The 11,673-nt window shown below is 37.5% G+C and overlaps 1 pseudogene; it reads left to right on the forward strand.

Annotated features, from left to right (window-relative positions):
- Positions 1-2,083: 2,083 nt before the first annotated feature.
- Positions 2,084-7,559, forward strand: LOC132062281 (flowering time control protein FPA-like; annotated as a pseudogene).
- Positions 7,560-11,673: the final 4,114 nt, after the last annotated feature.

Genomic DNA, 11,673 nt, shown 5'->3' on the forward strand with positions numbered 1-11,673 from the left:
ATATGGTGAATGCGATTGAGAGCAATAGCTCTTCAACGTTATGGTATAAGAGGCTTAGCCACATTAGCTAGAAAGGACTAAATGTTCTGGCCAAAAAGAAATTATTGTCAAATTTCGAAAGTGCTAAATTAGAAAAGTGTGAACCGTTTTTGGTGGAAAACAAAATGAGTTTCTTTCAAGTCTCATCCTCCTTCAAGAAGACGAGTTGCTTGAGTTGGTGCATTCAAATTTATGTGGTCAATGAAGACAAGGACTTTGGGTGGTGCACTTTACTTCGCTACCTTTATTGATGATTGCTCGGAAACTTTGGGTCTACGTCTTAAAGACTAAAGACCAAGTGTTGGGTGTCTTTAAGCCGATTTCGAGGCCTCGGTTGAAAGAAAGCTGGAAAGAAGAAGGCGAAGTGTATTCGTCTAGATAACGGTGGTGAATATTGTGGACCGTTTGACGAATACGAAGCAACGGGGTATCGGACACCGAGAAAGACTCCTCCTAGACTCCTCGACAATGGTTGCGAGAGATGATGAACGAGGACCTTGATGGAAAGAGTTAGATGTTTGCTTTACGAAGCAAAGTTGCCGAATTCCTTTTGGGGTGAGGCATTGTTGGCCGCCGCACATGTTATTAATCTATCCCACTGCGGTTGCTTTGCAAAGTGATGTTCCAAACGAGAGTTTGGTATGGCAAGGATGTTTCCTATGACCACTTGAAAGTGTTTGGTTGCAAAACTTTGTACATGTGCCTAAAGATGAGAGGTCAAAATTAGCGCAAACAAGAGCGATTGCATCTTCATCGGTTATGGCCTTGATGAGTTTGGTTACAGGCTATATGATCCAATTGATAATAAGCTCATAAGAAGTCGTGATGTTATCTTCATGGAGGATCAAACCATTGAAGATATTAACAAAACGGAGAAGATAAAATCTTCAAGTTCTGAAGGTTTAGTTAATCTTGATCAAGTCCCTCATACAAATGTTGAGGACATTGGTGGGCTCGATGACGATGGTGATGCCCAGAATCATGTCCCAGATCAGCATGTTGATGATGAAAATGATGCTGCTATTGATGAGGTAGATGCTCCTACTCATGAAGTCGTGGATGACTCGAATATTCCCATTGAAGAGTCTCTTAGACAGCATGTTCCTTCTTCCCGTTATTCACCTAATGAGTATGTATTACTCGATGGGGGAGAACTTTGAATGTTATGAGAGGCCGCTTGGAAGATGAGCACAAGGATCAATGGATCGAAGCCATGCAAGATGAGATGAAATCTCGCATGAGAACCATACTTATGAGTTGGTGAAATTGCCTAAGGGCATGAGAGCTTTGAAAAACAAATGGGTGTTCAAAGTTAAAAGCGAAGAACACGGCTTGAAGCCCGGATACAAAGCTAGATTGGTTGTTAAGGGATTTGGTCAAAGGAAAGGTATTGACTTTGACGAAATATTTTTCTCTGTCGTGAAAATGTCCTCCATTCGGACGATTCTTGGTTTGAGCGCTAGTCTTGATTTGGAGATTGAGCGGATGGATGTAAAGGCTTTGCTTTTCTTCATGGTGATTTAGAAGAGGAGATTTATATGGAACAACTTTGAGGGGCTTCGAGGGAAAAAGGTAAAGAAAATTTTTGTATGCAAACTTAAGAAGAGTCTATATGGATTGAAGCAAGCTCCCGGACAGGTGGTACAAAAGTTTGAGTACGGTATGGGGAAGCAAGGCTACAAGAAGACTTCTTCGAGATCTTTGTGTGTTTGTACAAAGATTTTCTCATGATGACTTTATCATCCTTACATATATGTGGATGATATGTTGATTGTGCAAGAATGATTCCGGGATTGTGACGAGTTGAAGAAACGAGTTGAGTAAGTCTTTTGCAATGAAAGACTTGGGTCGTACTAAGCGATTTTGGGCATGAGAATTACTCGTTCAGAGATGAAAGAAAGGTTTATTTGTCACAAAGAAAGGTACATAGAACGTGTACTAGAGCGCTTCAATATGAAGAATGCTAAGTGGGTTAGCACACCTCTCCTGGTCATACGGCTTGAGCAAAGAGATGTGTCCTACAACAACGGAGGAAAAAGAGAGAATGGCCAAGATTCCTTATTCCTCTGTCGTCGGAAGTTTGATGTATGCAATGGTATGCACTCGACCAGATATTGCTCATGCAGTCGGTGTTGTTAGCAGATTTCTCGAAAATCCAGGGAAAGAGCATTGGGAAGGCATTGAAGTGGATACTCGGTATCTAAAGAGAAGCTCGGATGAATGCTTGTGTTTTGGAGGATCAAATCCAATCTTGAAGGGCTATATAGATTACGATATGGCGAGGGTGACCTTGATAACGAGAAAATCCCTCTTTGGATATTTGTTTACTTTTCGGGGGGAGCTATATCATGGCGTCGAAGTTGCGGGGTGTGTCGCCTTGTCTACAACGGAAGCGGAGTATATTGCGACTGCTTGAAGGCGGCGAAAGAGATGATATGGCTCAAGAGATTCCTTAGAACTTGGATTGCGGCAAATGGAGTATATTGTTGTCTATTGCGACGGTCGAGTGCAATAGACTTGAGCAAGAACTCGATGTACCATGCGAGAACAAAACACATTGATGTCGGATATCACGGATTCGTGATGCTACGGAGACAAAAAGATTCCGATTGAAGAAAATCCACACGGATGGAAATGCGGTGATATGATGACAAAGGCGGTCTCAGGCAAAAGCTTGAAGTTTGTTCCAAGCTCGGCATGAGCTCTCGGTGATTCACAAGAACATTCTTCCCCGTGATCGTCGGGGAGGGGAGAATTGTTGAGGTAGGTCCCTCAAACATGTGGGGCCCACCGAGTTGAATAGTAAATACGCGTTCCTTCGCGCGTATAAAACGCGATTTTCTTGTTGCCTTTGTTCACGCGGTTTATTGTTCACGCGGTGTCTTTGTTCACGCGGTTTCTTGTTCACGCGGTGAACTTGTTCACGCATTTTACTAGAAGCTTATAAATAGAGTTCTAAGCTTCATTTGGAAAATACACCAAGAAAATCTCAGACAATACATCTGAGTGAGAGTAAAGTGAGGTATTCCATAGGCGGCAAGAAAATAGTCGCGAAGAAAAATAGAGTGTGAGTGATATTGTAGTAAGGTGGGAAAAATCAAAGAGTGTTTTTCTTTTGTGGGTGTAGTGGTCTTAGGAGTATTTATACTCGTTACTACACGGTGTAAAATTCCTTGCTATAGTGATATCGGTACTCCTGCGCGTGGTTTTCCCTTATTCGAAGGGTTCCACGTAAAACCTTGGTGTCATTATTCTGCATTTTATTCTTGCTAATTTAACCATAAGTTAGTGTTCCGCGTTTATCACTAATACCGTGAATATTATTTTTGCGGGTCTATTTTATTCCCAACAGATCAGCCATTAAAGATAACTAGTTCTTAATTAAGAAAGGTTGAGTTATAATCAAGATTATTAAGAGAAACAAAAAATAGCACAAGAAGGAGTGAAACAGAGAATGGGATGTCGAGTAGTGGAGTGCAGTGGCGGAGCCAGAAATCTCAACAGGGGTGTTCAAACTTTAAGGAAATCGATATAACTTTTCGCGTTGAATGCGTGCACCGAAAATTTTAAATAAAATAATGGCATATTTAGCAAACCCATACAAATACTTTAATAGAACTACAATTTTTAAATCAAAACTAACATAAAAAAGACAACAATTTTTTTTCACTAATAAATGTACGATTTAAATAACTTCTCACAATTATGAATAAAGAGTAGAACTCTGGAAGCTAGAACCAAAAGAGGGAGAGAGTCGAGAGGGTTTAAAGTTTTTTGTTAAGGAAAATTTTATAAACTTGACTTTAAAACTTTAAGATTTGGTTAATATAAAAAATTATTTATAAGATTATTTGTTTGTTTTCACACAACTTTTAAGTTTTGAGAGTTACTCCTTTATTAGGAAACTTTTAGGTTATTAATTTTTAAAAGGGAGAGGAACTGTTGCTCACCACAAACAAAATGGTCCAAAAAGAGTTACATAATACTGCTATTAGGTATCGAACCAGTGCCTCTAAGGACATGATTAACACCCTACACCGCTGTGCCACGACTCTTACTTGTGTCTAAGGTGTTCATACTCCAGTATATACTCACAAAAAGTGGTATTTGACCTATATACACGGTATAATTTTTTGGCGCTCGGCTGAACACCCTTGGGAGGCTGTAGCTCCGCCCCTGGTGGAGTGGTGAATTTGTTTTCCATCTCATCAAGGAAGAAAAACTTGTAATTGAACATAGAAGTGAGGGCTAAACCTTAGTTTTTATAGGCACCAAAAAAAGGAAAGAATCTTGAGAAATAGATTATGTCATCTACAGATGAGTTGAGTTTAATAGCATAAATATTTGGTCAAGTCGTCGACATCAGTTTATGTTTAGCACGTGCAGCTCAATATAATTTTTTTTGGGGGGGGGGGGGGGGGGGGGGGGGGGGGCGGCTAAAACTAAAAATTAAAAAGAGGTCTCAAAATTTTTCGACATTACTCAACATACACGTGTTAGGCACATGCCGATAAACTAGTAATAAGATAAAACAGGAGGAGCTAGTAGAAAATGTAGATAAAAACATTTAGATATTTGTTTATTCAAGATTGATTTGATAGTTAATTTAATCTAAAAGACAATGTTATAGAATTTCCATTAATTTAATCAAAAGACAATGTTATAGAATTTCTAATCATATATTTCCTTTCTTGAAAGAGGAGTATTATTGGCAGTACTAATTTCTTCTTATACGCTTTTGGTTGCTGAGAATGATTTGAAGAAGGCACCTTTTCAAAAACACCATATGTCGATTGAATGTTTTCAAGTACTCCTAAATCTTTTGGCGGTGGATTTAGGCCAGCAGCTTTGTAGACGGCGGCTGACCAGACTGCCAGGACACTTGAGCTGGTGGATAAAATATAAATATAAAAATCATAGCCTGAGATATGGAAATTGTTGACGGTGATGGAAACTGAACACGGACATTACTTGAAGCAAACCTATCGTGATTTCTAGTACGAATTGGATCAGATTTTGATCGGCTATTTAAAGTTACTTAATTCTTGATTGAGAATGTTTTAGTCATCAAGATTATAAAGAAAAAGAAATAATAGTGAAAACATAAAATGGGTTGTCGAGCAGTGAAATGACAAATTGGTTTTTCATCTGGAACAAAAACTTGTGACTGAACAAAAAAGTGAGAGCTAAACTTTTGTGTTTATAAGCACCAGAAAAGGAGAGAACAAAAGATTATGTGAGAAAGAGGTCTAGAAATTCTCTAACATAACTCAACATACACGTGTGTTGCACATGCCAATAAACTAGTAATAAATAAAATGGAAGGAGCTAGCAGAAAACGTAGGTAACAACATCTCGGTTAGAAGCTTCGTGGATAGCAACTGACCATGTCGCCGGAGCTGGTGGATGAAAATATAGATATGGAAATTTATGATAGCTTGAAATAAGGGAATTGTGTATTGGCATATGTAGGGGTGATGGCGGCGGTGGCAGAAATAAATCACAGACGTTATTAGGAGCTGACTTGTTGCGATTTCCAGCACGAACTAGATTAGATTTTGATCATCCATTAAAGATAAATAGTTCTTGATCAAGAAAATTTGAGTTGTACTCAAGATTGTTAAGATAAAGAAACAATAACACAAAAAGAAGAAGCAGAGGAACATCAAAATTATTTTTCATTTGTGATTGAATGTAGAAGTGGGGCAAAACCTTAGCTTTTATAGACACCCAGAAAAGGAGAGAATCTTTTAAAAGAGATTATGCCATTTATAGATAAGTTTAATAGCGTGTTTGGTCAAGTCGTCGAAATCAGTTTATTTTAAGCACGTGTGGGTCAAAGCTAAGGTTTTGTGGTCATTTTTCTTTGTAATCAAGCATGGATTTTAAGGTTGGTTAGGGAGATAAGAAACTAATAAAGGCATTAATAGCCTTTTGCTTGGAGATAAATTTAGCAAATTGCTAGAATCAAATTATTTGTTTTATACTAAATTGAAATGGAGTTTGTATTCTCCTTGATATCTATTTACGTACATTATTTTTGTTAAAAGAACAATATAATAGTACTTTCTCGATCAAAGTATAACCAATTTTATGTGAGCACGTGCAGCTCAATATAATGGGAGGGGCTAAGACAAAAATTAAAAAAAGAGGTCTCAAAATTTTTCGACATGACTGGCATGCACGTGCAACGCGCGTGCCGATAAACTTGTAATAAAATAAAATGGAAGGAGCTAGTAGAAAATATAGTTAAGAAAAACTTGTGACTGAACATAAAAGTGGTTCCAAAGATCGTGCTGGGGTGGCAAGATTTGATGATGGAACAACCTTGTTCTTGGTGCCACCTTCTGACTTCCTCATGAAGGTTCTGAAAGTTGTTGGTCCAGAACGTCTTTATGGGGTGGTTTTAAAGTTTGCACATCATGTACCTAGTGGCACATCCTTGCCACCAGGGTCCAATCAACCTCAGTATGTCGATGCACCACGGATAACATCCTCTCAAGCTACGTATGATGCAATGCCATATGTGGAAAGGGTTTCACAAATGAACTATAATCAGGTTACCTGAGAAGATCTGAAGCCTTCAATTGACTATGGTTCTCTAACTGATGCATACCCCAGAAATCCTGTGCAGCCAAGTAATACTGCAGCATACCCCGGGAATCCTGTACACCAAAGCATCAAAAAGACCAACCCCAAGCGAGATCTCTGTAACACCAGAACTTATTGTAACCCTAGCAAAGAGGCTACCAGCTAACTAGTTATCAAGTGTGGTAGGAACAACCACGTTGTAATATGCCTATATCGGATGTTGTTGTTGCAAGAAAAGTATAAAGCAACAATCTTGAGAGATATGAACAATCAAGCTCTTGGTCAAAGTTCGATCACATGGCACAGTTTGGTAGCCAGTTTAACAACCAAACACAAGTTTTCTCACAGCTTCAAGCTCATCCGCAAGTCTTGAACACACCAAACCATTATTCTCAAGGGGCCACTAGTTTTAGCCAAATGCAAGAGCATAACCTCAACTTGCAAGCACAAGGTGGTCCTCCTCAGACATCGACCTCGGCCATCATTTCTCAAGGTACACAGTTCTCAGCCCAGCCCCATATTGATCGACATCTTCAGTTTGGAAGACATCAAGATGTTGTGAGTGGTTCTTGGAGGGTTCATGGCACAGATGCCTTTGGACATTATGGTTCATTTGTTCCTCAACAACCAACAAATCTTGCTTCATTGCCCAACCAGACTCATGGTGCTAATGTTTCCCAGCCACAAGCTGGCATGCCTATTGCCTCTGGGATAGGGCTTCCAACTCAAATGCAGCAGTTGCAATCTGCACTTTATGGGTCTGTACAGGAGGAGGGATCAGAATCGGAGGTTGACAAGAACGAACGCTACCAGGCAACTCTAATGTTCGCAGCTAATCTCCTTTCTAAGATACACCAGCAGAAGCCAAATAGTCAAAGTGGGCAAGGCTCAGGCAATCATTGAGAAGATCTCCTTGAGCTAGGTTGTTAATGCTGCACTTGAAGGCTCCCCTGATCCGGCATAATTTCAGACAAGGAAATGCAATCGCGCACCTACTAGCTAAGGAAGCTCTTACCCAGTCCAGTATAAATAAAGTGTTCTACCTAGTACGGCTTACCCCCTTTGTGGAAAACCAGCTGTGGCAAAATCACAAAGGGACTGCCTCTTTTGTGAAAAATATCAATGTACTTACTACTAATATGCTTGCTAGTCTTGGAAACTTAAATGTCTTGCGTGACATAAGTCCTAGAAACTCTTTTGGTTCTATGTCTAACGCATCGTCTACTACTTGTGATGCGCCTGCTAGATCTACTAAGTCCAAACTGTTAGCCCATGAGGGCTCTACTATGATTTGTAATATTTTGAATGTTTATTATATAAGTATTCGTATTAGTACTCAAAAAAAAAAATTATTTTTATAGGCACCAGAAAATAAGAGAATCTTGAGAAAGATATTATGATATTTACATATGAGACTGTTTGGTCAAGTCGCCAACATCATTTAATTTGAGCACATGCATCTCAATATAATGGAAGGGTTTAAAGGAAATATCAAAAAGAGGTCTAGAAATTCTCTAACATAACTCGACATACACGTGCATTGCACGTGCCAATAAACTAGTAATAAATAAAATGGAAGGAGCTAGCAGAAAACGTAGGTAACAACATCTCGGTTAGAAGCTTCGTGGACAGCGGCTGACCATGTCACCGGAGCTGGTGGATGAAAATATAGATATGGAAATTTATGATAGCTTGAAATAAGGGAATTGTGTATTGGCATATGTAGGGGTGACGGCGGCGGTGGCAGAAATAAATCAAAGACGTTATTGCGAGCAGACTTGTTGCGATTTCCAGCATGAACTAGATTAGATTTTGATCGTCCATTAAAGATAAATAGTTCTTGATCAAGAAAATTTGAGTTGTACTCAAGATTGTTAAGAGAAAGAAACAATAACACAAAAAGAAGAAGCAGAGGAGCAGTAAAATTGTTTTTCATTTGTGATTGAACGTAGAAGTCGGGCAAAACCTTAGCTTTTATAGACACCCATAAAAGGAGAGAATCTTGAGAAAGAGATTATGCCATTTACAGACGAGTTTAACAGCGTGTTTGGTCAAGTCGTCGAAATCAGTTTATTTTAAGCACGTGTGGGTCAAAGCTAAGGTTTTGTGGTCATTTTTCTTTGTAATCAAGCATGGATTTTAAGGTTGGTTAGGGAGATAAGAAACTAATAAAGGCATTAATAGCCTTTTGCTTGGAGATAAATTTTGCAAATTTCTAGAATCCTATTATTTGTTTTATACTAAATTGAAATGGAGTTTGTATTCTCATTGATATCTATTTACGTACATTATTTTTGTTAAAAGAACAATATAATAGTACTTTTTCGATCAAAGTATAATCAATTTTATGTGAGCACGTCAAATATATAAAATTTTATGGAATCCATAAATATAATGGGAGGGGCTAAGACAAAAATTAAAAAAAAGAGGTCTTAAAATTTTTTGACTTCGTGGATTAATCAACAATTCGATGAAAATATGTCGATAAACTTGTAATAAAATAAAATGGAAGAGCTAGTAGAAAAAATGTAGTTAAGAAAAACCTTTGACATCTCTTCATAAAAGTGGTGATTGAACGTTCGGAGCAAAATAGATCATTGAAAAGGAAAAAGTGACTATGCCATTTGGTTTAACAATGTGTTTGGTCATGGTCGTCGAAATGAATTGGCAAAAGCTAAGTTTTGTGGTCATTTCTTTAGAATCAAGCATGGACTTATTTGTCTTATACTAAATTGAAATGGAGATAAATTTATCAAATTGTTAGAATCCTATTATTTGATATCTATTTACTTGATACATACGTATATTATTTTTGTTAAAAGAACAATATAATAGTACTTTCTCGATCAAAGTATAATCAATTTTATGTGATCACGTGCAGCTAAATATAATGGGAGGGTTAAGACAAAAATTAAAAAAAGAGGTCTCAAAAGTTTTAGACATGACTGGCATGCACGTGCAACGCACATGCCGATAAACTTGTAATGAAATAATATGGAAGGAGTTAGTAGAAAATGTAGTTAAGAAAAACTTGTGACTGAACATAAAAGTGGTTCCAAAGATCGTTCTGGTGTGGAAAGATTTGATGATGGAACAACCTTGTTCTTAGCGCCACCTTCTGACTTCCTCACGAAGGTTCTTGAATTCAGCCGGTCCGTTAATTACTAAATAAAGCGGAATTAATGAAGAGTCTAACATATATTATAAATACCAAGTGCAGAATTTCCAATTCTAAATACAACCCAAGGAAAATGGTCAGAAATAGTACAAGAGCCACTAATCAACGTGTTTGAATAATACATGAGTCTCAAAACTAGAAATACTGTCTAAGGATCAAAGTAAGACAAGTAGTAAAGAAGGAGTCCCAGGGGTGGCGGACTCGTCCAATAAGCTCACCCTAGCAAACTCCGCAGATAGCCTCGGGATCAATGTCGAGGTGCAGAAGTGGTACCGATCTCGTACTCTGCACTCAAAAGAATGCAGCAAGGTAGGGTCAGTACAAACACAAGTACTGGTAGGTATCATAGGCCGACAACAATTAGCTAACATATACACAGGAAGAAACTGAAGAATAGACATGCTCGCAATCAAGTACAAGTAGAAATCACAATCCAATATATCAGTCTAAATATAGAAAGACATATACAAAATCCAAGGCATAAAAGAATGATATGAAGAATGAATACGCAACGCAAGGCAATACAATACAATACAATGCAATGCAATGCCCGTACACACATGCTATGGCGGTGTAGATCGTCGCCCAACAGCCATGACCCATGGGGGACTCGCGAAGTCCATGTACCACTCTCACGATCCCGGTAAGGACCTCGGGCCTCGTTTACTCTCACGATCTCTCACGATCCCGGTAAGGTACTCTCCTCGGGCCTCGTGTACTCTCTTCCTTATCATCACTTCCAATCAAGTCACAACACAACCATATAAGGCTACAAGCCAACAAATCAGTCAACAATACCAACCTAGTCCATCCCAACTTCGTACCCGAAAGCGTACATGCTTTCTCCGACAGTATCTAACTATACATATGTTTCGCTAATCGAAGTCTAACCAAAAAGGTAAGCCATAACCTACCTCGAAGCCGAACGAGATCCACGAACAATCAAACTTGAGCTTTACCCTTCCGGAACGCTTCCGAACGATCGAAATCTAACAATTAAATATTCTATGTTAAAAATATATATATATATATATATATATATATATATATATATATATATATATTCAAAACCCAAATTTATAAATTAATATAGGATTAACATCTAACTCCTCGCAAATATACCATGAACTAGAAGTTTATATCCTTTAAAAATATTTTATCATTAACCCAATATGTCCAAATGAAGTTTTAACATGAAGAATAACTAGAAAGAAAATTTCGAATCGAGTAGTATGAAATAAGTTGTTAATTTAAACCAAAAGTATACCTTTTCCAAAACTTTATTCCCCTTCCTAAATTTGAGAATATTCCATTTAAAACCATCTGCAAAATACAAGTGCCAATTTAATAATATAAAGAAAATTTTTACCAACAAAACAATGGTGTACTTCCACTATTAATCGTTTAACAATGACCATTACGTTTCCCTATGTTGAATTATATATATATATATATATATATATATATATATAATCAGAACTGACCAACATTTTCAATTACCCCAGGAAACCATTTGATTATTAATTAATAATCCTTTCCATCATCATTACCAAATGATATAAACACAAATAAATGAATACCAAGAACAAAAAGGTAACATAAACGTTGTTACGTTTAATTTTTATAACTTTTGTCATTCGTCAAAAAAAAAGTTGTCTCTTCAATGCCGTAAGAAACATGTATTAAAAACCAAACTCAAAATATAAAACCCTACCAACTTAATTCAATCTCTATAATTAATGATAAGGATATTAAAACAAATACTGCCTAGTCCAATTTGTTTTCACAAGAAAACCTTAATTCCCTTACTAACTTTAAAAATGTTATCCATTCCATCAACACTATATTTACCAACTTTACCTTTA

The sequence above is a fragment of the Lycium ferocissimum genome, chromosome 7, assembly GCF_029784015.1.
Source record: "Lycium ferocissimum isolate CSIRO_LF1 chromosome 7, AGI_CSIRO_Lferr_CH_V1, whole genome shotgun sequence".
Lineage (NCBI taxonomy): Eukaryota > Viridiplantae > Streptophyta > Magnoliopsida > Solanales > Solanaceae > Lycium > Lycium ferocissimum.